Raw genomic sequence first — 23,648 nt, forward strand, 5'->3', positions numbered from 1 at the left:
CAACTATCCTTTGATATTTATATGTAGAGGACTAAGGCAGCTAAGTGGTTCTTAATTTTCAACTGGGTGGGGCAGATGTTTCCCTATCCTGGGTTAAAGTATTTTTCTTGGTATATTCTATAAAAGGAGACACTAACATGCTCAGCCTCTTTGGATCCCACCTGTTGGAGGGAGTAGCTTTCACATTGCAGTGCATTTTCTCCCTCAGTACATACAGAGAAAAAGCTAATTTATTCTGCATGTGTCCTGTGTGAAGTGACAGATTTTGTCCAGAAAATGAGAACAGTCCCATACAATCCTATTTCCAAAAAAGTTGGGGCATGATGTAAAATATAAATAAAAATGCAATGATTTGCAAATAATTTAAAATCTATATTTCATTGAAGATAGAACAAATACAATATATAAATGTTAAAAAAGAAATTGTATTGCTTTCTCAAAACAACACACTCATTTTGAGTATGATGCCAGCAACATGGTATAAAGAAAAAAAAGTTGGGACACGGGCATATTAAAAATGTAGTTGCATTGCCTGTACTTTTAACAAAACTCTGTAAATTTTGGTAACTGAGGAGACCACTTTCTGTAGTTTTGAAAGTAAAATGTTGTCCAGTCTTTACCTATGAGATTTAAGCAGCTCAACAGTTTGGGGTCTTCTTTATTCATTTTAACTTTAATAATGTGCCAAATGTTTTCTAGAGGTGATAGGTCTGGACTGAAGGCAGGCCATTTCAGCACCCAGAGCTTAAATACTACAGAGCCAGAATACATGCAGAAGACAGTTTGACACTGTTTTGCTAAAATATGCAAGGCCTTCCCCAAAAATACATGTTTTCTGGATGGAAGCATATGCTGCTCGAAGTACCTGTATATACTGTTTAGCATTAATGGTACCTTCCCAGATGTGTCAGCAACCCATACCATGTGCACAATATCTAGCAGGACTGTGGTGTCGGAGGCAATTTTGGGTACCTGGAGTCGGAAAAAAATGAACCGACTCCGACTCCTACTAAATTTAAATGGGAATAAAAAAAAAAAAAATAAAGTTTAAATGTCCCAATTCACAAACAGTCATAATGAATTACTTCTCTGCTATAAGAATAAAGCCCAATGCACACAGTGCATAAACGAACACGTTGAGTGACCATGAAGCATGCTTTTCATTGACTGTATGAATGTATAAAATACATTAGCATATTAAAAACAGAGGAGTCGGAGTCATGGAGTCGGAGTCGAAAGTATCAGAAACTTGTTTATTTGAATCTGTATGAGTCAGTCTCCTTAACCTTAATGATTTGTTTGCAAAAATAATTAAAAATTTTAATGTCAGACCACATAACACTTCACCTCAGTCCATGTTCACCAGTACGTCTCAGTATCTGAAAGAAACTTTGGCTCAGAGAAGGCAGTGGTGTTTCTGGATTGTATATGGTTTCTTTGCATGGTAGCGGTTTAACTTGCCTTTGTGGATGCAGCAACAAAACTATATTCACAGACAATGGTTTTCAGTACTCCTGAGCTCATGCAGTGATTTTCACTACAGAAGCACAAAACTTTTCCAGTTTTTTGTTGCTCCTGTCCCAAAAACAACATTTGATATGTTGTTTATATGTACTACATGCAATTAACTATACAGTTCAGCCTATTCTCTTTTTATATACATTTTACACCATTACACTTTTTTGTAAACAGTTGTACAAGTTAGAAAACAAAAACAAGGATCTAATATGCAGTTATAAAGAGCTGTTAAGTAACCTGTCGTGTTGGGAGTACTAATATATCAGTATGCAAGACAGAAGTAAAGAAAGGCTGCAGCAAAACCCAGTTTTTGCTGGTCAGATGGCTAAATAAATCATGGTAGCTCAGAGGAATGTCTTGCCTAATGCCTGTGTTAAATATAAAATACATAGTTACATAGTTACATAGTTACATAGGGTTGAAAAAAGACCTGTGTCCATCAAGTTCAACCCATCCAAGTAAACCCAGCACTAACCCATCTATACACTCACATACATAAACTATAAATACAACCACTAGTACTAACTGTAGATATTAGTATCACAATAGCCTTGGATATTCTGATTGATCAAGAACTCATCCAGGCCCCTCTTAAAGCCATTAACAGAATCTGCCATTACCACATCACTAGGAAGGGCATTCCATAACCTCACTGCCCTCACCGTGAAAAACCACCTACGCTGCTTCAAATGGAAACTCCTTTCCTCTAATCTAAAGGGGTGACCTCTGGTGCGTTGATTGTTTTTATGGGAAAAAAGAACATCCCCCAACTGCCTATAATCCCCTCTAATGTACTTGTACAGAGCAATCATGTCCCCTCGCAAGCGCCTCTTTTCCAGAGAAAACAACCCCAACCTCGACAATCTCACCTCATAGTTTAAATCTTCCATCCCCTTAACCAGTTTAGTTGCACGTCTCTGCACTCTCTCCAGCTCATTAATATCCTTCTTAAGGACTGGAGCCCAAAACTGCACTGCATACTCAAGGTGAGGCCTTACCAGGGACCTATAAAGGGGCATTTATATGGATTTACTCTTTTAAAGCACCAATTTTAGTAAATAATTATTTTTAAGACTTATATAAAAACATATAGAAGAATTATATTTAAATTATAACGTCCAGAACGACTCTACTTTTTTAAAGAATACTATCACGGCAAAACATGTTTTCTTCAAAACACATCAGTTAATAGAGCTTCTCCAGCAGAATTCTGCATTGAAATCCATTTTTCAAAAAGACTGTTTTTTTTTATATTTAATTTTGAAATTTCACACTTTATTTCTGCACTGCAAGTTGGAGTGATATCACCTGCTCCCTTTCCCTCCCAGCAGCCAATCAGCAGAACAATGGGAAGGTAGCAAGATAGCAGCTCCCAGTGGATATCAGAATAACACTCAATAGTAAGAAATCCAAGTCCAGCTTGGGACTCCTCCAGTTACATGGGAGTAGGAGAAACAATAGGTTATCTGAAAGCAGTTCTAATGTGTAACACTGTTTTTTATGAAAGCTCAGAATCAGGCACAATGCACTGAGATGGCTGCCTACTCACCAATATTAAAACTAAAAAAAAATAATTTGTTGGTTCAAGAATGAAATTCTAAAAGGTAGAGTGAGTTATTTGCTATGTAAACAGTATAATTTAGAAATAGAAAGTACACCATAAATATCATGACAGAATCGCTTTAAATCAGGCAAAAGGCAAAGTCAGTCAAAACATCCCTATCTACCTACTGCAACTTCCTGCAGGGCTTTATGGGAAGACTCTGCTTAAGGCAGACATGGAGGTGGACTACTGCACAGAAAGTTTCACTTTAGCACCTCTCTCCATGGTGTTTGCCTTAAACAGAAAAATATTAAAAAAAAAAAACACACAACACACAAAACAACTTCGGTCACAAAATCTACTAGTTGTATAAAATAGTATATGCTCATGATGTACAGTATTAACAGCAGCTGACTTACTTCCTGTATAACTCGTCTAAAAAAAAAAAACAAACAAAAAACAACTCTTTGCCTTACTGCAGGGTATGAGGCTCCATGCCAGAAATGTATTGCAGGTCTAGGAACAGCTGAGCATGGTTTCAGAATCTCTTGGATCTTTGCCAGTACTGTGTAATAAATGAACATCTCCTTGTTTAAAAAAAAAATAACAATGATCTACATATTAGCTGCAATGAGTGCTAAGTTCTTCTGTGATAATGTGGGTGCAGGTAATACAGATAATTGGAATTGTTTTATGTGTGCCATGATAAAGTCATTTTTCATTTTTCCTCTGATACATAATCAGTTACATTTAAATCTAGGGTCAGAATTACAATGTTTCTGATATTCTCAGACTCGCTTTCATCAGGTATGGTACCTAGGGATTGGAAGAAGGCGAATGTCATGTCAAATCTGCAAACAGCATATACACATACAGACCCTTATTTAGCATACATTTCATCAAGAATACAGGCTCACGCAGGCAGAACTGTTTTTGATAAAAGTTCTGCTTTGTTTAGGAGAGAAAGCGAGGAGAAAAAAATTGAAGCAGACAGCTAGAACTGAGTTTCTAAGGGAACTAGCGTGCCATCTCTTTACTGGCTGCTAGACTGGAGGTGTATTTAGTAATCTGAGTTTAGAATAACTGAGCATGTCTGGCATTAGCCAAATTCCGGGGGGGGGGGGCGAGTGGGTTACAGGAGGAGATGGGAAATCTAGGTGATTTAAATAGAAAGAAAGGTAAAAACTAAGTAAGCTTTATCAGAGAGGTCTATGTAAATACTGCCATAAGCACTCACAGAAATGCTGCACTGACTTCTCTGTGAAAAGATTTCTTGTGTCTGTAATTCATGTGCCACAGACATGCAGCTCTCTCCCCTCTCCTGCTCCCCTCTCCCTCAAGAATGCTAAGAACTCCCTCCCCCCCTTAGGAAGGTGGATCTGAGCCAATCAGCATGGAAGCTGACTCATAGTTTTACAAACTGAGCATGTACACTTGGTCTTGGTGCAGGAGTGAGTTATTATGGGAACTTTATTTACACAGCTCAGCGTTTTTTCTTCCTGTTTGGCTTCTGATCATCTGAACAGGTGAAATATGGGGAGACTTAAGGGCACTATTGAGACAACTGAAGGTATGCCTGCAGCTTGAGATTAGCCTTTCCTTCTCCTTTAAGGAGATGTTGCAGCCTTACTATTAACCTCCGGAAACCAGTGTGGCAGATATTGAAAGATTTCAAAGAGGCTGTTCACTGATTACATTTTTGTGTGGGGGGTTTACATGTCCTTTAATACACACACATTTCTAATGTTAGGACTATAAAGCATTGTTTATATTAAGTAATACAGAATAAAGTATAAAATGACTAAATAAAACATGCAAAGTTACTTTCATAATTAATACTGATTTAAGGACTTTCATTATCACTATTTATTATATATATATCAATCCAAATGGTGTCCGCACTGCAAGGCTCAATGTTCTGCGGGGTGCTAGCCAAAATTATGTCTGTATAGAAAATAATCCTCTGTGGCCAGCACACCCTTCAATGTTTCATCAAAAAAAATTTATTTTAAATATGTATATATATATATTATCACTATCATATTATATTTCCTTTCCAGTCTAACAAACTGCTCTGTGTATTTTGAAATGGACAAGAATAAATCAATAAAGTTAATACAGATTTATATATTTCCTTTATCCAAGGAGTTACAGAAGGGCTATAGGCAGTTAAACTGGACATACATATGCTGATAAAAAAACTGCTAATACTGCCTCCCCAGACCAAGTTGACAGTTTAATGGCCCCTCTATAAGGCCTTCAAGAAGGTCCAGAGAGGCAACCTGTGGACTCTGGCAAATGCCAGAGGAGCTGCTTGAAGAATCCATAGACAGGCACTATTTAGTGGGGGCTGTTTAGGCCTCTGTGTACTTGAAAAGCCTGAACCTATTTTGAATCCCAGTCGAGGCTGTCCTTCCAGACATATATATGGCTAAAAAACAAAGCATGGTAGAAAATGATCTTGACTGGCTGAGGCCAAATTATCAGATCAGCTCCATCTGGTTCAAGGCATAGGTAGCCAAACTGAGCAAATGAGTCACCAAACAAGTGAATCTTGCTTAATCCTAGCTTAAGTTAACTTAATTTCAATAATACAATTTCCTTATTTGACAAGGAGAGGAAAAGTTAACACAATAAAATTGATAATATTAATGCCCCGCCCTAGCCAAAAAGCCATCATCTTTTTTTATATTGTTTATATAGTCTTCTAGGCTGCAACACACACAAGATATGTTGCAGCAATCACCATGCATTAATTTCTCTATATAACAAATGGTCAGCACACAGCAGCATTCAGCCAAGAAACATCTAGAGTGAAACACATAATACAGATAATAAATGAACCTTACCTAAAATTCAAGAGAAGAAGGGTATAGAACAGAAGAATTACCCCCTGAAACATAAGCCTACAGCAAGATAAAATTTTTCTCTAAGCCTGAACTAGGACAATTCACAATTTCTGTTTGTAGTGTTCCTAAGCAAGCAGATACATTTATACTGGTACATTTTATCTGCTTGGTCTATCAGCTACATTGGATACAAGCATCTTTTTTTGTTAAGATTATTGCTTGTGATATAGCTTAATTTAGGTTATAGAAAAATTTAGGTTACAAGAAAATGACTCCCCAGCCTGCTCAATACAAGCAATGGCAGCAAACTCAGCAACCTGCAATACATCCAAGAAGAACTGAAACAACAACTGAAAAAATAGGGATGTTGTCTTTCAGTTCTAAATATATACACATATTATTGTAGAGACAGAACATGGCAGTTGGCATGGTTTCCCTACACCTTGCTGTTTGAAACCACTGGAGAAAAGTCATTGCAGCTACACTTGAAATCACAAAGGGACCTAATAGTACATTACCTATCCCTGCTCTGACCTCAGACAAAATCTTAACATAATGGATCTCAGTGCAAGCCTTTGTTTTCATGTATCTGTCACAGTAAAAGGATGTGAAAGAAATAATAGAAATCTATATATACAGGGTGGGAGCTGAGCAACACATATTACAAATGGATTCCAATACAAAAAGAGCTCTGATGTATTTATCCCTCAACAAGGAACATCAATTTCCATCACTGGAAGGAACAACATGGAGGTCACTGGCAGCAGAATGTTTTGAAAGGTTATATCAAGGGCGTGTGCTTTCTATACAAATTTATTAGAATACTATATGTAAAAATATGAATTACCTAGTTTTAAAATATAGCTTATAAATAATTTCTTTGAACATATGCCTTTAAGACAATGACAGAACAATAGAGATAATTTGTAAATGAGTAAGTCAGGAGTCCTTTGGTAGCAAACAACTTGATATTGGATAAAAGGAAAGTTTTGGACCAGGGGTTTTCCAAATAAGGGATCTTTCCGTAAAATGGATCACCATACCCTAAGTCTCATAAAAAATCATTAAAACATTACATAAACCTAATAGGATTTGCTTGTTTCCAACATGGACTTTTGCAGCTAAATTAGGATCAAGTAAAACTTGTACCCTATAAGAGTTGGCCTTTCCGTAGTTTGGAGCTTTCTGTATATGGAGTTGCTGGATATTTGTAACCGTGTATTAGTTTCCAGAAAACCTAACAATAGAATATATGTCTGTCAGTACCATAAATGCAGCTTGTCTGCTATCCAGTCCTTATAAGAATAAGTTCACAAAAGACTAAAACAAATACTTAGAAGCAACAACACTGTGAACTTCAGGTACTAGAATCCTGGAGGACCCCCTTTTTTTCAGCCAGCTGCAGGTAGAACAATGAAAATAAACACCTGACTAGTTGTTATGGGTTACTGCCCTGGTGCAAATTTGCCCAGTGTTTATAAATGCACCCCCCCCCCCCCCACATGCACATATTTGGGGCACCTTATTACCAAAAAGGCAATAGGGGTCTTTGTCTTCTTTGTGTGAGTGCGTCACAATAAATGCCATGGTCAGCTGAAACCCATAAGGATGAACATGGCTGCAGTATTTATTTGGCACTGAGTGTCAATATGTTGGGTTGAAAAACCCAACATACTGTTCTTCGACTTCAGCTTATTCTTCCGCTTTTTCTTCTTCCGCTTCTTCTTCTTAGCACCCCCCATTTTCTAAACGCTACTCCTCTTTCAGTTTTAGGGGTACAACACCCAAACTCTCCCACACTCTCCTGCCCTATAGCAGAGCAGGTTACTTGTGCTTTTCTAAGTGATCCCCGTCCCTCGTCTTTTTGTGGCGCCGCTCCGAACAATTCCCAATTTTCCCATTGACTTTGCCACTTTTACAGCTTTAAAGCTACACCCTCTAAACACTTATTAGTTATTATTTAAACTGCTGCCATTATTTAAGTATTAATTCCAGGGTTGTTAAACTTTCCAAAGTTAGTCACTGGGTATTTGTGGGTCAAAGTTATAAAAAGTGGGCAGAGCCACCGCATTTTTCAAACCAACACGAAGATTGTTCTCAAACTTCCCTTTCTGGTTCATTTTATAACATTCATATCACTTCATATATATGAAGTATAGGGGACTAGGAAGCTTTGGCCAAGAAGTCATGAAAGACACTCTTAAAGGTATAGACAGGATTTGCAACATAATTTGTCAGGGTATTTCACAACTGCCCTCACTGAGAATAACAATTTTCACTGTTTCAAATAAAAGTTTAAATCTAAAGGGGTGGCCTCTGGTTCATTTGTGAAAAAAGATCCCCTGTTACTGTCTATAATGTAATCATACATGCTTGTAAACAGTAATTAATACCCCCTCCTAAGGACTACAATTTAAAACTGCATTACATACTCAAGGTTAGGCCTTACTAAGGACCAATGAAGAGTCAAATTTGTGTATTCTTCCATCAAGTTAATACCTTTATTTAAGCAAGACTGTAATTTATATGCTTTGATAGCCACAGAGCAACTAGTGTTGTACAGTCTGTTTGTTATAAAAATCTCATCTTTATTCATAATTATGGAGGCGTTCCACCTGAGTTCAGCACTTGGATGTGCCTGTGTCAGTGCCCTGTGCAGAAAAAACTCAGCAAGTAAAAGCTGCCAAGTTTCTAGAGAAGTCAGCGGGAATGTCTCAAGCAACTTTTATTCTTTTTGTTCCAGTCTATTAAAACATTCGAAATTCTCAGCCCCAATGCAAATGAAAGTAACTCACTTGCGTTTAACTTTTTTTTCCTGCCAAAAAACACACCTACAACTATTCCGTTCTAAAGAAACAAACGCAACAGAAGAAAAAGAGTAGCTCATTTTGTCAAATGGATTTTTTCCCCAATGATCACAATTTCTCACGCTTAAAAAAAAATTATAAAGAAGCCCCTATAGTGTGTATTTGTCTTAGGGGAACTAGAAGAACAGTTACTGTTCCAGCCTTGCAGAAGGCTTAGTACCACTAGCATTACCTGCTAGAAAATAGGCTACAGTAGATGTACAGGAAACAGGAAAAACATGACTAACCTTGAATATTATGACCAGAATAATACTTGTTGCTATCCAGAGGACACAAGCCAAATTTGCAGCATCATCATTTGACACAGGAAGTGTTAGTAAGTCTTTTAGCTGTATTCACTTCTAAAAGAAAATAGAATAGTTAGATAAGACAAATGTCTGAAAAGTCACTTCACTAATATATTATCAATGACATATCACATACTGCAAGCGCATTCTCGGCACGCCAAAACATACTTGCTGAGAATACACCTGCTACTGTAAATGTATCCTACTTTGTGCCTGCATCCGAATGAATGGAATATGTTCGGGTGCAGGCACATGTAGCAGATATCCGCCAAAAAACGCAAGACTTCACATCTTTGGCGGATATTGGCTACATGTGCCTGCACCCGAGTGTATTCCATTCGTTCGGGTGCAGGCAGAGGTAGGAGCGTATGGTGCTATTCTCGGCAAGTGTTTTTCAGCTTGCCGAAAATATAAGCCATGTGCTAAGGGGCAGATTTACTAAGACACGAATGCTCCGAGCATACTTTCGCCTAATTTTTCGCTGCTTGCGCAACTTTTCCGTACACTTGCACGAAACAAAATAATAAGTTAATTAAATTTAATTACGCCCCACACAGGTAATATTTTAAAGTTAAAACATATAGATCACCAGAGAAAAATTCTTATCTTGGAATCAATCAGTATTTGGGTGGAGAACTGTATATTATATAATATTTAATATATATATATATATATATATATATATATATATATATATATATATATATATATATATATTTATTTATTTATTTATTTTTATGCCAAAGATTAGTCACTGCTATCCTCGTCAATTTCTTCAATGTAATTTGAGTAATTTCAGTTTCTCTATTGTTGTATATTTATTGTATATGTGGCCACATCCGCACAAATATTTTTGTTTTGTGCAATAATTGGTGTGTTTATGGTGGGAGATGAGGAGACTGATATCTGTCATCTCATATATCTGGAATTACGTTGTTTTTACCTGCATATCTGACAATTCAGCGCCTAACGTTAGTAGAGCAGACAAATGATCTTTCCTACAACCAATGGTCTAAGGAAAGATTATAATTGTAGCATGTATGGCCACCTTTACTGTTTACACTGTAATCTTAGATTGATTTGTTTAAAGCTTTACATTTCTTTTAAGTGACTGCAAAGCAAATACAAACAGACAGAGCATGAAACACAGCACAGTTATTTTCAAGCATGCCAGAAGCTGTCAACAAGCACTCTAAATGAAACAAAAGTTGTTTGCTAATTCTACAAGAACAGTGACAAGAATCCAATCCAACAATAATTTTGAAGTTACCGTTAATTCAGAGACAACAATCAATTTAATTTTTGCATTTCAAAATTCAAATTCAGTTTAGTTACAATATAAATGGTGGGGATAAGATATTTGGATAAAAGCGGATGAAAGAGCTTGTTAAAGCAGCAGTGCATACTTTTACCAGCTATAAGCCAGATCCTACCTACAGATGCTCCATCAATAACCACCTGGTCAGAGGAAGCCATCTAATAAACAGTTGAATTGATTCCTGCTAAAACTGATCATAGTGTGTTTGAATGTGATAAGGACCATATATTGTAAATTCCACTGAGGCAGGGAGAGATAATCTAGTAAATCACTGATTAATTAGGCAAAGCTATATAAATAAAAGTAATACATGTATATCCAGAATGCTTGGGACCAAGGGCATTCCGGATAAGAGGTCTTTTCAGTCATTTGGATCTTGATACCTCAAGTCTACTAAAAAAAAAATCAATAAAACATTAAACCCAAAAGGATTGTTTTGTCTCCAATAAGTATTAATTATATCTTAGTTGGTACAAGGTACTATTTTATTATTACAAACAAAAAGGAAACCATTTTTAAAAATCTAAAATTATTTGATTAAAATGGAGTCTATGGGAGACAAGGCTTTCTGTAATTCGGAGCTTTCTGAATAATGGGTTTCCAGATAACGGATTGCATACCTGTACAACAGGTTTTTATGCTGCTATAAATGTGAATCCTTATGTATTTTATATTGTGTATAGTGGTACGGGACCTATTATCGCATACACATTAAATTTTAACATTGAATCCAACAGGGTTGTCTTGTTACCAATATGGATTGATTCTAGTTTACTAAGAGCAACTATATGGGAGTGCAAGTAAATTATTTGGATCAAGTACTTCAATCAATGGTGCCAAAAAGCGCAACATTTGTGTCCATTTTAGCACAATCACACTTGTGGCTGCATTTATAAATGAGCCTCATGGAGTTAAATATTTAATCAGTATTACTTATTACTCAGTCTTAAGAAGCAAATTAACCTGGTGGGGGTCGGAGGGTCTATTTCAGCTCTTAAAGGACACGTCAACCCAAAAAATTAATTTTTGCCTAATTAAAGAAAACAATTCTTTTTTTTTTCTAATTATTTTTAATTTTTTTTCCCCCCAAAAAAAGGGGGGATACAGAAGAGAAAGGGAAGAGGGGAGACAAGAATTTCCGTTTGGAAGATGCAGACATTATTTCTGTTGGTAAGTAGTATACAAATAAGTGATAAAAACATATAAAAAGGCAATGTATGCATGACAACAGTTCAGATATGTCTAATAACATAGGGATAAAACCCTTGGGATTGATCTTGAGAGGTTAAGAGTGGTGCTTATGCTGGGGGGGGGGGGGGGGGGGGTAGGTGAAATACTCTGGGTTTTCAATGGGTATGGGGTGGGAAAGTTGTTTTCGATACTCCAGGGCTTTTTGTTAGGTGAATGTTCCATGGGGACCATATTTTCCTTAGCTTAGGGAATGTGCCTTGTCTCATCGCTTTAATATCTTCAAATTTTTTAATTTCCTCCATGGTGGAGTACCATTCTGAGATTGTAGGGGTGTCTTTTGGAGCCACTTCATAGGTATTAAGGATTTTGCAGCTTGAATCATGAAAAGTAGCAGCTGGTTTGTGACTACTTGTTTGGTAGTGGAATCATAATGTAATACGATTAAGGCAGGGATATTTACCTTTGTGTGTAAGGGAGTTATTTTGTTTATTTTCTCCAACACCTTAGACCAGAAAGTTTTGATACCCAGGCAGTCAAACCAAATGTGTTTGTACGAGCCAGTGGAGGTCTGGCATCTCCAGCATGCTTTAGTTACGTTTTTAAACATTCTGTTTAGTCTAGTGGGAGTATAATACCATTGCAAGATCAGCGTGTAGTTTGCTTCCTGGGTTTTAGAGGCTATAGAGCTTTTATGCATGGATCTATATATTTGGTGCCATGTTTTTGCATTAAGGTTTACCTCTAGGATTGTTTCCCATTTGTGTTCTAGTGACCTGTCTTGGTCAAGAGAATTTTTAATTGTTAATTCTTTGTAAAATGTGGATAGAGGTTTTTTTATTTTGTCTGGTTTGGTCATCATTTGTTCCCACCATGTGGGTTCTCTGATTGGCTTAGGTATTTCGCTAGAGTTGCAGTAGTGGTATAATTGTCTATAGCACCATGTGTCTCTTGGGAGAATCTGTTTTGATTTCTGAATTTCGCTTAGAGGTATAATTCCTCTGTCTGTTAAAGGAGAAGGAAAGGCTAAGTCACTTGGGGGTGCCAAAATGTTAGGCACCCCCAAGAGACTTAGATCGCTTACCTTGTACCCTTCTGCTAAGACTGTTTCTCTGTTGTTAGTCATTGCCCAATGATCGAAAGTTCTTTTCTCTAGGCTGGGGGGAAAGTCAAGGTTATCTATAAGTGGGGTGATAGGTGACGGGTATGGGGATATTCCCCATTCATTTCTTATTTCTAGCCAGATCTTTAGGGTGGCTCCAATCAATGGATGATAGTGTAACTCCTGGGGGATTTTGGGAGGAGAAGCCCATAGTAAGTTATATAAGGGAACTTTACATAGTTGATGTTCTAGGCTTCGCCATACTTTCCCATTTTCTTTACCTGTTTTCCATAGAAGGATACGTTGTAAATGGGTTGAAACATAGTAGAGATATGTGTCAGGTACCGCTAGTCCTCCTCAATACTTACTGAGGATTAGTTTATTATACTTGTATCTGGGTTTTGTGTTATTCCAGATAAACCTAGTGATTGTTTTTATTTTGCAAAAAAAAAAAAAAAAGGATTTAGGTATTTTTATTGGTAATAGTTGAAGGAGGTATAAGATTTTGGGTGTGATTATCATTTTAATCACTTGAATACGGTCAAACCGGGACAGTTTGTTATTGTTTTCCCATTTCTTTAGTAGGTTTTCAATTTCTGTTTGGAGAGGTATGAAGTTGTGATTGTATAGAGAAGGGAGGTCTTTTACTATGTTTGCCCCTAGGTGTTTGACTGAGGATTTGGCCCACTGAAAAGGGAAGTTGCCTTCTATCTGCTTCTGTGGTTTGTTAGTTAAGTTTATGTTCAATGCTTTGGATTTTCTGGCATTGATTTTAAAGTTAGAGACTTCTCCAAATTTTTTCAATAGGCCCATTAGGTTAGGGAGAGTGATGTGTGGTCTGGTGATGAATAGGGGTAGGTCATCTGCAAATGCTATTGCTTTGTGTTCTTGTTGATCTACCTGTAGTCCAGTTATATTTCTATCTAATCTGATACGAGACAGTAATGTTTCCATGACTAAAATAAATAAATTAGGGGAGAGGGGGCAACCTTGTCTGGTTCCATTGCAAATATGTATTACTGGGGATAGGGTGCCGTTTATTCTAATTCTAGCTATGGGGTTGGTGTATAATGCTAAGATTTTCCCTGTAGTTTGTTCAGCTAGGCCAAAACACAGTAGGGTGTGTTTAAGAAAATCCCATGAAACCCTATCAAAGGCCTTTTCTGCGTCTGTGGTAAGAAGCATACTGGGTGTTTTTTTCTTTTGGGCATGATAGATTAAGGAGAGTATTCTTGAGGTGTTGTCTTTCCCTTCTCTTAGGGGGACAAATCCTGATTGGTCTGAATGGATTAGTTCAGGGATATATTTCTTAATCCTATTAGTAAAAAGTTTTGCATATATTTTAAGGTCAATATTAATTAGAGAGATTGGCCTATAGCTGGCACATAGTAATGGGTCTTTGTTGGATTTGGCTATAATGGATATGTGTGCTTCGGTTGCTTGACTTGGGAATGTTTGTTCAGAATTGATTGAGTTGAAGTATTTGGTAATGTAGTTAGTTAGTTCTTTTTGGAACTGTTTATAATAAGATGCTCCAAACCCGTCGGGCCGGGGCTTTTATTATTGGGAAGGTCTGTTATAATTTTATTTATTTCTGAGGTGGTAAATGGTGCATGCTTCATGGTCACTCAACATGTTTGTTTATGCACTGCGTGCATTGGGCTTATAGCAGAGAAGTAATTAATTATGACTGTTTGTGAATTGGGACATTTAAACTTGCTCATTTTTTGCCGACTCCGACTCCAGGTAACTACATTTATGAAATCCTTGATGGGGAGCCAATATTTTTCTGCCCAAGAGTGGCTGCGTCATGGCGAGATTCTGCCGGGGTTCTGCTGAATGTCCTTATAGACAGCCCCAGAGAGATAGACCGTGAGAGGGTTCCCCCTGATATTGATGCGGGAGATGAAGGGCCATGGAGGGTTGTTCTGCCAGATCTGTCTGATGACGCAGATGATTTAACTACTCATGTTGACACCCTTATTTCCCAGTTTGCAGTTACAGCACCGGGAGGTGTGCTGCCAAGTAAGAGACTGTTTGATTCGCCAGCTGAACAGAGTCAAGTAAAGCAAGGTCCATCCAGTGAGAGCGTGGTCTCCAAGGGGAGTCGGCCTAGCTCGGGAGGCCAGCTGGATACCCCTGATATTGTGAGTGCGCTGGGACTACTGACTGACCAACTGACTCAGCTGGCGTGGAATGGTAATTTTAAAAGACTTAAAGTGTTTTCAGGTGCAGATCCGGTACCCTCAGGTGAGGAGTCCTTTGAGAGTTGGAGAGACTTCACTGTGGTGTCCGTGAGAGATTGGACCGGCCCTGAGGCAACCATGAGGAGGAAGATCCTTGAGAGCCTTCGCTGCCCTGCTGTGGATGTGGTAAAATCCTACCTAGTTAGTCACCCTGATGCTACTTCAGGCGACCTGATTGAAGTCCTGGAGGTGACGTTTGGCCCTGTAGCAAGTACTACAGAGATGCTCCACAACTTCCACTCTACCTTCCAGAAGGAGAAGGAAGCCCTGTCTGCCTATCTGGTGCGGGTGGAGCAAGGCCTGAAACTGCTGGTGAGCCGTGGGGTAATCCAAAGCTCTGAAATGGATTTCCTGAGGATTCGCCAAATGAGGAGAGGGACTTTAAATAGTGACCCTGTTGCCGTGACAATTAGAGCTTACTACCAGGATACACTAACCCCTGGCTATGTTGCTCTGATGGAGAGAGTTCGGCGGGAGGAGGCTGATGCCTATGTGAGGGTGAGGAGGAGTTCCACCCAAGGGCATGCAGAGAAGTCCCCTGCTGATGCAAAGCTGCTGGAGGAAAATAAGAGACTTCGCAAAGAGTTGGAAGAGTTTAAAGCTCAACTGTCTGAGAGAGCCAAAACCCCAACTGAGACGAGGAAACCTCCAAAGTGCTACCGGTGTGGCAGGATAGGCCACATACAGCCAAACTGCCCTGTTCCTGATGAGGTTCAGGTCCAGTCTGCACTGTGTAAAGTACGCCGGCGGCGTAAGAGACTTCCAAGAAAATGTTACAAGTGCCATGTGATGTGTCATCAGGCCCGGAACTGTAAGACTTACAAAGGCCCAACAGTACAGAAGTCCTACTATGAGCTTTCCATATCTGAAAGTGACTCCCCTGAAGGAGATGGGGGGTTGAGTCAAAGGGAGACTGCTGTGGAGAACCCTGTGGAGTGTTGTACTGTTTCTGAGTGTAAGGAGGTACGGCAAGCGAGGCTATTGCCGGTTTTTCCAAGGGGAGAATGTAGGGGATCAGAGAACCCTGTCCCCTGTTTCTCAGTCTGTGATCTCATCTGGGGAGGGATCTGGTTGGCTGGCTGCCCCAGTGCACGTCTGGGAGAGGTGTTCCTAAGCTTTGGAGCCAAAAATCTAGGGGCGGGCCCAGCAGCTTATAAAGGGAGCCCCTGCTGTGGTTTGCCAGTTCAGAGTTAGAGACAGAGTGAGCAGTTAGCACAAACAGTGTGTGTTCAGACTGGAAAGGATAAAAGTCTGCTGGGCTGCCTGGGAATATAAAATCCTCTGTGGAACTCTGTGTGTCCCCTGGAGGAACAGGTATTGCAATTACCTGCTACGTGGGAGCAGCCACCCTTTTCAACAGGGAAGGTACTCTGGGGCAGGTAGCGCTACCTGGGGGGACTAAAGAGCTCTTGGGGAAGGGACTGAACTGATTTAAGGGTTGGGGGTCTATCCGGATCTAAAGTGGGCTGGGCAAGTACAAAGACTGTGCCAGTGTGGATAGCCCTCCCAAGTTTCCTCAGGAAAGGATTATCAGTCACCCAAAAGCTGTTCTACTGTTTATGTCCAAAAGTTATATAAAGTTTAATATTGCTGCAAACCATGTGTGATTATTCCCAGTGGAAATCCCCTAGAGGTGTGTTCCTCAGTGTCCACTAGGTGGAGGCACTGCACTGTTCCCAGTCCCCAGTTCCCAGTATCAATATTCTTTGAAAACACACATCTCCTGTGAAAATACAGCCCATATTAAGTGAATGTGCCAAGAAAGGGTTACATATATATATATATATTATATACTTACTTTCTTGGCAACTTGGGAGCCCAGACAGCCACAATGCGCACTTCATTAGGACACGCAGCGATCTGTATTACGAGCACCCTCCGACGCGCTTCCCCCGGTTGCTAAGCAACCCGCCAGCGTTGAGCAGACACGGAGGTCTTGTGTGCATCGGCAATAGATCATTAAGTCTGACTGCGCGGAGGGTGCTCGTAATACAGATCGTCGATGCGTGTCCTAATTAAGTGCGCATTGTGGCTGTCTGGGCTCCCAAGTTGCCAAGAAAGTAAGTGTGTGAGGGATAGGGGGGGGATCTATGACTATATTCTGTGGCTCCGCTCTGTGCACAGGATAGATCTGCGCTATCAGATCAATCGGTGGAGCTCTGCATAACCGCTCATGTGTCATGACTTGCCCATTTTTTCTTTAGTCACGTAACCATTGGGGTTACTGCTATTTTGTAACTTGTACAACTTCTGTATATATTTGCTTTGTGCTTTACATGTTTTATTTCACTTTCACTGTATGTTGGGGTTGCCTAGCAACAACTTTGGCGCCCTTTGGGTTTAAATAAGCGTTTGTACTACACTATGGTGTTGCTGTCCCTGAGGAAAGTTCCTGTTGGACTGAATAAACCTCACTTCTACATTTCATTTGATGTCTCCTAGTGTGAAAATTCCTGTGAGTGCCGTCACTTTGTCTTTATCTACATTTGTAACTTTGCACTGGCACCCAGGTAAAAGGTTTGGGGGCCGCTGTTTAAGCAAATTTGCAATATACGTTTCATTTAAAAAAAATGGAAATTGCTTAGACAGGTATGGGATCAGTTATTCCGGAAACCCATTAACCAGAAAGTTCCTAATTACAGGAAGGCCATCTCCCATAGACTCCATTATAAGCATATAATTTAAGTTTTTAGAAATTATTTCCTTTTTTCTGTAAAAATAAAACTGTACCTTGTACTTGATCCTAACTACAATATAATTAATTCTTATTGGAGGCAAAACAATCCTATTGGGTTTATTTAAAGTTTAAATGATTTTTAGTAGACTTATGGAGATCCAAATTGCAGATAGACCCCTTATCCAAAAAAAAAACAGGTCCTGAGCATTCTGGATAAAAGGTCGCATAACTGTACTTAATTTCTGTTCCCTGGTCACTTCCATGGCAGCATTCATCAATGGATTATACTCCCTGGCAGGTCATCCCCCCAACAGGTTAAAAGTTAAACTTCCTCCCTCTTCACCAGTCTACATATAAAGCTGTCCCACAATAAATCATGAAACTCCCTGGCGAATGCTGACATAAAATTGACCAGGAAATTACAGTAAATTTAAACAATTTCCTGTTTTCCCTAGTCACCCATGGTGAGCATTCACCAATGGGAATTCCTAAAGCCTAAAACAGGTAGGGACAACAAACCTAACAGAACATAACGTGTAAAAAAAATTGTAAGCATACACTACAGACTGACATCTAATTTATAATGCTTCACAAACACATTGATCAAGGGCCATCTCGCTGATCTGCAAACGCTTTCTGGCGACGCCCTGGCTTCTGTTACCCAGGAACTTGTAAATAACCTGGTAGAAACCTTAGTTGGAGCTTGTCCTTTTCTTTAGCCATTAGGAATTACAAAAAACTGTTCTGACATCCTCCAGGACTCAGTTCTCTGTAAATAAATCTTTATAGCTCTGACAAGGTCCAGCATGTCCCACAATGCTTCTTCTCTATAACAGAAGGAAGAATAACCTCCAAATCCATATGAAATTTTGAGAGGACCTTTCGCAGAAAGTTAAAAGCTGGTTTTAACACAACTTTATCTTTTAAAATCACTGTATACGGCTCCGAGGCTGCTATTGCAGAGATCTCACTCACCACTGCTACTAGGAGAATTACTTTTAAAGTCATATTCCACAAAGAGACTTTCTCTAAGGCTCCTACAAAGCTCCAGTCAAGACTTTTAGCACAAAAGGAAGATCCTACGAAGGCAGACAGCTTCACCTCAAAGGCCCCACATCAGGGCATTAATGAACCTTTGCACTAATGGCTCTATTGCCCAGGATCTTCCAGTCAGCGCCAAAATAGCAGACATTTGACCTTTCAAACTACTCAAATAGCTTTTTCATAACCTAAAAACAAGAATTCAATTGGCATTGTGGGTGAAAGCTCTAAGGTATCGTCACTCTTCGCTGATACAAATTCTGCATTTTTACCAATAACTTATAATACTGCAGAGAAGTGCTGCTTTTCCTTGACTTCAAAAGGAGATCTATGACTTTAAGGAAAGATTTTTCAGTCTTGCCCTCTCAACCGCCATGCCAACAAGGACAGATGGTTGTGTTTCTGAAACTGAATCGATTCCTAATGCAGCCAAGTTTGTGAAGAAGAGATAACCAAGGCCTTCTGGGCCAAAATAGAATTATTGCTGTGGCCTCTGCCTTCTGATTTTTTCAGAACTCTCCGAATCAAGGGAAATAGAGGAAAAATGTAAATTAAGCCCTCTGACAAACTCTGTTTCATGCTATCCCACTGCCAATGCCTTTTTGCAAGGAAGCCTTAAAAAAAAAAAGATTAAAATTTCCCGTTCCGTGCGGAAGCCATCTATCTCCAGATGACCCCACTTCCTTGTGATTTCTGCGAAAATGTTGGGGTGCAGACTCCACTCTCCCGAATCTACCACCAGTCGACTTTTAGATCCACTGTTAGATTTTCTTTACCTGGAAGGTGGACTGTAGTTAACCCTTCCAGACAACCTTTTGCTCACTAAAACAACAGTCTTACCTGCTCCAGTAGGACTTTGCTTCTGGTGTCCCCTTGTTTTACCACATAAGCCACTGCTGTTGTGTAGTCTGTCATGATTTGTACATGCTTTCTATCCAGTAAATGAGTAAAAGAAAGAGGGAAAAAAAAAAAAAGTTTCATATTGCTCTTAATTCGAGGATATTTGATGACAAATTTTCTCCTCTACAAGTGCCTTGCACAAACTTTTCGTCTAAGTTGGTGCCCCAACCCACATGACTCATCAGTGGTTACTATCACCCACTCTAGACAGTCCAAAGAAAGAATTGCAGTCCTTGAATGCCACCTTGCCCATTTCATCACCTGAATTGTTGGGGGCATAGTCCCTAGAATCTTCAAGCACTGCTGAACGGAGACCTTTTTCTGCTTCTTGAAGCCCCTTTTCTGATCGATAATCTCTAGTCGCTTGTCCACAAAGAAGACTGATTAAGTTGCGCTCTTGTTTTGAAAAGTACTCTTAAGTAAGAGAGTGTTTGCTCTTCTGCTTTATCCTGTATTTATTACCCAAACGTGGGGAAACAAGAAAATCTTTCATACTATGGCAGTATGAACCTCAGCTTCAAACCTCAATATTTGCCACTACCGTCAAGGTAATAATATACTCATTCTGCAATGAGTGTCACTAAAACTTTTGTAAAGACTCTTGGGGACCGAGATAGACCAAAAAACAAGCACCTGAATTGCGCATAAACATCTTCTATTGCAAACCTCACATTCCACAGCAATTGGTACATGAAAGTAAGCATCTTTTAGGTATATGCTTGTTAACCAGTCTCCAACTGAAACTGAAAACTTGCATGATGTAGGCTAGCGACCCCATCTTGAACTTCCTTGCTTGCAAGAACTTTTCCTCATGTCCAACATCGGTCTTAGGGAGCCAGAAACCGTTTGTTAGAAAAAGCCTTGATTAAAAGCCTGTAAATCTTTCCTGTGGTAGCACAACTTCAGTTGCTCCTGAATTGAACAACTGGACCAGGTATTCCTGTACTATCTTTTTGCTTGATTCTTCCTTCTTGAAAATATAATATAACTTAATAAAGAGATTTCTTCGGGGTATTTATTTGAACTCTATGAAAAACCAAGATTCTACTATGCCCAATACCCAGGCATCCTGAATAGATCTGGGCCAGACATTAGAAATATTAGTTAGTCTGCCTTCCACCATGATCTGTGCCTTGACAAAGTCATTGGTGATTGGAAGAGGAGGGGTTAGAGGGAAAAATCCCCAGACCTCTTAGATGCTCCCCTGGAACTCTGACGCCCAGATTTCCAGGAAGATTACCTTGATTATTCTTTACCAGGCTTATACAATCTTGAGGTCCTGAATGATCTCTATTTATTATAACCCAAGTCATAATGTGGCTTTTTAGTTTGCTTTTCTCAAAGGTAGAAACACACCCTTGACGCTGGAAACCTTTATAATAATATCATCCAGTTTCTCTCCAAATTGGCAATTGACACTTGGACACTGCATCAGCAGCCTAAGGCTTGAGCAACAAAGCCCTCCTAGCTGCCACAGAAAGGGCCATAGACCTGGCTGAAAAATTAACTAGATCTAAAGAAGCTTCAGAAATAAATTCTGTTGCCATTTTACAATCAAAAAGCATTTCCAAAAACTTTTGTGTTTGAACATTGGACAGGACGGCTTCACCCAGTTTCACCAGTCACACTTTCAGGGCCCTAGAGACAGCTAGGTTCTCGAAAAACTGCTGCATTGTCCACTTTTTAAATCAGCCCCACTACTACAGCAGCATCTACCTTCGGAGGAGCATGCCAAAATTTAGAATTTTGCTCATCTGAGCTGGCTAAGCTCTATTTTCTTCCATTCTGTCAAAACGATCTCCTGGAAAAAACACTGATTTCTTTTTTAAAGAAGGAAAAAATTTGTCTGTTGAAAATTTTAATGACCACGAGATCAATATTGGTCCTCAGACTCTATTTTTCCTTCCTTTAATCCCACTTTAGAGGGGCTCTCTGAACCAGCTGAAAAATCTACCTCAAAAATATCCGAAAAAGAGGCAGTCTGTCTTGCGTGGGCATGTATAGGCCTCTTAGAACTGGACACAACTTGAAAACCTTGAATCACCACTTGCATTATAAGAGAAGTTAATGAATCAGCAAACATCTGACTGTCTTTAGAAACAGAGGCTCCCAGTTCTTGGTGTGTATCCACAGAGGCAATAGATTTAATTTATTTTTAAACCAGGGACTGGTCCAATTGCCATCTTGGAGTCAGGAAGGAATTTTTCCCCCCTCTGCAGCAAATTAAGAGAGGCTTCAGAACCACACCCCAGTAAAGCTCAATAAAATATTCCCAGACATCTCAACCATGTGCTGGAGGGCATGTGGACAAGAGGGCACTCTCCTCCACATTATGTGGCAGTGCCCAAAATTGGCGGAATTTTGGAAGAACGTTAAGAGCATAGCTGCTAAGATTTTCTTCTGGGACATTCCCATTGATGCTGCCAATGCTTTACTAGCCCTACCCCACCCACATATCCCACATTCAGAGCAAAAGCTTCTAAATTATATATACACGGCAGCTAGACTGTCGATTACCTCCAAGTGGAAGTCCCTAGAATCCCCTAGCGTAGGAGAGGTCATATCCCGCATACAGGATATGAAATTACTAGAAGAAATGACAGCAAGACTTAGGGGAACAACCCCGCAATATGAAAAAGTATGGTCAAAATGGGACTATTTTATTTCCCAAAATTATGCACTTCATAGGAACTGGCCTATGTAATAAGGGACATTACCCCACCTGCATTAACGGATAAGAGAACATAGGGACAAAGGTTATATTTTGACTCTCTCCTCTGGGAAACACTTTAGAACTGTTACTAGTACAACTGTATCTTATTTGTTTATTCCCCTGAATTTTCCCCCCCTTCCTTTATTTTATTTACATGTATAAAAATTTGACCTGACTTCATACGATATCTGTTACTGATCATACAATGTATAATACTACACCTTGAAGAAACAAATACTGTATGTAAAAATTATGCTGTCAAAAACCAAATAAAATTTAAGTTACAAAAAAAAAAAAAAAGAGGCTTCAGATATTTTTTTTTGCCTTTCTCTGGATCAACTAGCAGTTAGGCAGGTTATATATAGGCATTAAGGTTGAACTTGATGGACATATATCTTTTTTTGACCTAACTTACTATGTTACTATGTTAGCATCTGTGGCAGGAAGGCTGAAGGTTCCATTGGTAACACTAAAGAATAGCAACAAAGTTACATAAACTTCCACTGATCCAAAGATGTAAGTAAAGCAGCCCATGCAGAAGTAACACATCCCTGCAGCAGTGTATCACTAGTGTGCACTGTTATCACTTCACTTTGCTTATTAAAGTTTTCTTTCATTGTTTATCATGGCCTCTCCCATCTTCCTGGTACTCCATAGTGTAGCCTCAGGGAAGACGTGAAAATCTTATCTCCCACATGTCATTCCTAAAGTTAGCGATTTTTATTTGGCTGATGCCACGCGTGGCGTTTTTCCGCTGTGTATTTTCTAATTCTCTCGGCGGTTGAAAAACGCCCGATATCATCATCCATAGAAATAACTTGAAAAGACGCGAAGCAAACCACACAATGCGGAAATACGCTAGAAAACGCCTTAGCACGGATTTTTCAAGCATTCGCCGAAATACGCCAGTATTTGCAAAGCAAGCTATTCCTATGTATACGCAAAGGCATACGCGGCGTTTTTTGCTATTTCGCACTATTAGCACCATCGAAACGGGATTTGCTTACGTCACCAGTACTAGGCTGAAAAATGCCATAGTCAGGGGCTGTGTGGCTTGTGCGGTGTTTTTAGGCTGAGAAAATACGCAGCGTAAAAACGCATCAGCCTAACATTTCCGAAAATCACATAAAATGTTTTGCCACATTTATCTTGCACAATTTCTTACATATAAAGATAAATCACTCCAAACATGAACGCCAGAGGTCTACTGAACAGTTTAATGCCCAAATATGTAATATACAGTGGTGTGAAAAACTATTTGCCCCCTTCCTGATTTCTTATTCTTTTGCATGTTTGTCACACTTAAATGTTTCTGCTCATCAAAAACCGTTAACTATTAGTCAAAGATAACATAATTGAACACAAAATGCAGTTTTTAAATGAAGGTTTACGTTATTAA

General features: G+C 39.3%; 1 protein-coding gene across 6 annotated transcripts in view; it reads right to left on the bottom strand.

Annotated features, from left to right (window-relative positions):
* The window catches only part of wdfy3 (WD repeat and FYVE domain containing 3), a 206,293-nt gene that overhangs the window by 159,055 nt on the left and 23,590 nt on the right, over positions 1–23,648 (bottom strand). For 4 of the 6 annotated variants that reach the window (XM_004911065.4, XM_012955309.3, XM_004911064.4 and 1 more), the window contains exon 2: positions 9,005–9,118. The exons of 1 other annotated variant lie outside the window; for it this stretch is intronic. The gene's annotated coding sequence lies outside the window, so the exon portion shown is untranslated. The remainder of the gene's footprint in view (positions 1–9,004; positions 9,119–23,648) is intronic. One more of the 6 variants, XM_012955305.3, reaches the window with a different exon arrangement.

Source organism: Xenopus tropicalis, chromosome 1, assembly GCF_000004195.4.
Source record: "Xenopus tropicalis strain Nigerian chromosome 1, UCB_Xtro_10.0, whole genome shotgun sequence".
Taxonomy (NCBI): domain Eukaryota; kingdom Metazoa; phylum Chordata; class Amphibia; order Anura; family Pipidae; genus Xenopus; species Xenopus tropicalis.